This window comes from Pteropus vampyrus, unplaced genomic scaffold (genome assembly GCF_000151845.1).
Source record: "Pteropus vampyrus isolate Shadow unplaced genomic scaffold, Pvam_2.0 Scaffold351, whole genome shotgun sequence".
In the NCBI taxonomy this organism is placed as follows: Eukaryota; Metazoa; Chordata; class Mammalia; order Chiroptera; family Pteropodidae; genus Pteropus; species Pteropus vampyrus.
Genome location: NW_011889132.1, coordinates 88,966 through 93,066, shown reverse-complemented (window position 1 = coordinate 93,066; position 4,101 = coordinate 88,966). Strand labels below are relative to the sequence as shown.

General features: G+C 37.5%; 1 pseudogene; it reads right to left on the bottom strand.

Moving 5' to 3' along the window:
• Positions 1-2,269: 2,269 nt before the first annotated feature.
• LOC105304723 lies at positions 2,270-3,978 on the bottom strand (annotated as a pseudogene).
• Between the last annotated feature and the right edge of the window lie 123 nt (positions 3,979-4,101).

Here is a 4,101-nt window from a genome sequence, read left to right as displayed (position 1 = left end):
TTTTAAGGGTTGTTAAAAAAAAAATAGAAACAAAGAAAACTATGCAATCAGACAGCATGTGTCCCACAAAGCCTAAAATATTTACTATCTGGCTCTTTAGAGAGAAAAAAAATTGTCCTTAATTCAGAGTGAGCTATGCAACTATGAAGTGTTGCTAAATTAGAGAGACCAAAGTATCTGAGTTCAGTATAAGAGCAATATAATAATCTCTAACCATACTGGACAAAGCTTGAATAAAGATACCTACTTTTTGTACTGCACTAGCCTTCAAAGCCCTTCCAAGGCAAAAACATACATTGAAGTCATACTTCTTACAACAGGAAGTTTCATGTGTTGATTCCCTCATGCAGTCGTGTAAACCTCTGTCATCTCTGTTAGTATAGACTATTCAAATCAAATAAGTAAATCTAGGTCTTCACTCTCTTCCCTATCACCAGTTTTCAGCATTTTAGCATTCTATTTATATAATGTGACTATAAGGACCTTGGGGTGCTCACTTAGTGACAACCTAAACTTCTACCTATGATTCCATGTCTTATTGTTACGTTACTACTGATTGAAGTTGGCACTGGATATGACAGAAAAGACCTTTTTCTCAACATTTTTTTGGTTTGTGCACCAGAAAGCTGCCTTTTGATTCAAAACTGCAGCTGGAATTTCCAGTGTGTGACTCAACCATTTGGTTAATGTTCTGTCCAATGCTTTTGCCAGGAAGTATCTTTTCATTTCTGCTCCAAAAGCATTCTTTATGAAAGTTTCTACTGGCACTTTTCTTGGAGCAGTCAGAACACAGATTTATTGATTAATTGATTAAGTTCATCTTATACGGGCAAGGTTCATAGCACCCTAAAACAATTACAATAGTAACATCAAAGCTTATGGATCGCAGATTATCATAACAAATATAATAGCAATGAAAGTTTCATAGATTGTGAGAATTACCAAAATGTGACACAGGGGCACAAAGTGAGCAAATGATGTTGGAAAAAAAATTGTGCTAATAAGACTTGCTTGACAAAGGATTGCCACAAACCTTCAATTAGTAAAAAACTCAGTATCTGTGAGACACAATAAAATGAGATATGCCTGTATCTACAAGCCAAGGAATGCCTGAGGCTACCAGAAGCTAGGAGAGAGACACAAAACAGTTCCTTCCTTAATTCCTTCAGAGGGAGCATGGCCTTGCTGACACCTTGATTTTGGACTTCCAGTTTTCAGAACTATGAGACATGAGTTTCTGTTGTTTGAAGCCACCCAATATGTGGTACTTTGTTATGGCAGGCCTAGTGCCATGGTCTGAACATGCCTCCTCAATATTCACATGTTTAAACCTTAATGCCCAATGTGATGGCACCAGTAAGTTGAGTGTTTGGGAGGTGCTTAAGTAATGAGGGTAGAGCCCTCATGAATGAGATTAGTGTCCTTATAAAAGAGTCTCCAAAGAAATCTCTAGCCCCTTCCTCCATATGAGGACACGGTGAGAAGGTGCCAGCTATGAACCTGGAAGCAACTCCTCACCACAAGGTGACCATTCTGGCACTTTGACCTTGGACTTACCAGCCTCCAGAATCATTACCAATAAATTTTTTGTTTATAAGAAATCCAGTCTGTGATATTTTGTTATAGCAGCCTGGGTCAATTAAGACATAAGAAACAAAGACAGGCTCCTTCCAGTGATGATAAACTATTGTTGGTAAAACACAACTATACAGCCTATGTTAAAAATGGCACAGTGCTTGAATCACTAGACTTCAAGACAACCGATTTGAGGTTTCTATTCCTACAGGAACTAGCTGTTTTTCCTGCTGTAGATACAACAAAGCTAGCTTTGTAATTTATCATGCATGCATGCATGTACACATACACACATGCATATATGCACCCACATATTTATTTCTTCCTTTGGTGTTCTGGAGTTTCCAAGTTTGCAGTAAAAGTTTCAATATGAATTTTTTTCTCTAGCCTGCAGTGGAGCAGATATCACCTTAAGGAGCCCATTCAAATTGGAAAACTAGACACTTATACTAAGGAGACACCAAGAATTGCTGACACTCTCACAGGAGGTGTCTCCGTGTTAAAAATTTATGAGGTGGAAACAGAGCTCCCAGAATTGTGTTCAGAAGACTGTCAAGGAAGGCAGCGTTAGCAGGCTGCACTCTATGGGGGGAGGGGTCAACAGTGGGTGAGCAAAGCAGAACTGAGGACCAGAGCTTCTTTTGGAGGAAGGAGCACCTTACACATAGTGGTGTGGGATTCACCAGAAGCTTTTTCATGTCAAATGTTTTTCAGGATCCAGCTTTGTAAATAAGTCTGTTGCCTCTGATTGTAGGGTTTTCTCATTAATACGTTAAATATTACAGCAAACAAATACTTTCCTTCCTTCGATTTTATCAAGTTGGCTATTTATCACAACAACAGAACAAAGGGGGATAGGTCTTTTTAATTGATGTTGAGATTGGCAGTCATGACAATTCCCCCAACTATAATCACAGACATACTAACAATAGCAGCAATCATGGCTACGTTGGCACCTCCGTGAAGGAATCCAGGTACTCCTTGCAGGTGCCTCCTTGAAACAAGCAAACTATCCTTTTCTCAACATGATTATAGAACATCACATATTCAAAGCACAGGCCATCATCATAACTTCTGGTGAAGAGCTGGGCCTATGACACTTGTTTTTATTTTATAAGCTTTGAGTCTGTAGGAAAATAGACTTCATTGTCCCCAGTTCCCTGCTTTGGTGTGCACCCCTGACCCCGCCACACAGAACCCCAAGCATGCACAGGAGGCCATAGTGCAGCTCCGGCATGACTCCAAGAGCACAGGGAACCCAGCCAGACCTAGGTAACTGCCAACTAGTTATTGGCACTTTTAAAAATTCCCTGCATCTCACTAGCATCATACCTCTGGCAGATCTCAGGTCTGCTATTCAATATAAACTTGTCCTCTGGTTTATCATTTGAGTGTGAGTGTGTGATCATACATTCTCATGAAAAATGTTCCATTCTCAGTCACTGAGCACAATTTTAGAGGATGCCAAACTTATCTACTGGAATGATTATCTAGGAAATGGCATTATTTTATTTTTTAAAATTTTGTAAATATTGCTGTACTGAACATATGGATGCTTATAACTTTTTTAATTAGTGTTTTAGGTTTCTTTGGGTAAATACTCAGAAGTGGAATCATTGGATCCTTCTTTGTCTCTTTTTACAGACTTTGTTTTAAAATCTATTTTGTCTGGTATAAATATTACTACTCCAGCTTTTTTTACAAGTTCAATTTTCATGAAGTATCTTTTTCCATGCCTTTACTTTCCATCTGTGTGTTTTTTAATCTGAAGTGAGTCTCTTATAGGTGGCATATGTAAATAACTTGTTTTTTTATCCATTCAGCCACCCTATCTTTTGACTGGAACATTTAATTCCTTTTCGTTTGAAGTATTCATTAAGAGTTATTGCCATTCTTTTTTCATATTTTTGAATAAATATTTTTCTGACATTATTGAAATATAATAGACAGTTGCTCATATTTACATTGTATAATTCAATGAGTTTTTTTTTCGATTATAGTTGGCATACAATAATATATTAGTTTCAGTTGTACAGCATAGTGATTAGAGATCTATATAACTCACAAAGTGATCACCCCACTAAATCTAGTACCTCTGTTTCTCCTTATTTATTTATTACAACATTATTAACTATTTTCTTATGCTATACTTTATACTCCCATGTCTATTTTATAACTATCTATTTGTACTTCTAAATTCCATTGCCCTTTTTCCCCATGCCCACAAACCCCCTCCCATCAAGTATCCCTCAAAATATTCTCTGTATCTATGAGAGTTTTTTCCGTTTCTTTTGTTGTCGTTGTTTTCTTTGTTCTTTAGATTCCACATGTACGTAAAATCATGTGGCATTTGTCTTTCTCAATTTGACTTGTTTCATTCAGCACAATACCCTGTAGGTCCATCAAGTCATTATCTTTTTCCACCTCCTTCCTTTTAGTCTGTGTGTGTCTTTTAATCTGAAGTGAGTCTCTTGTAGGTAAGGCAGCATATGTGGGAGTCTTGTTTTCTTATCCATTCAGCTACTC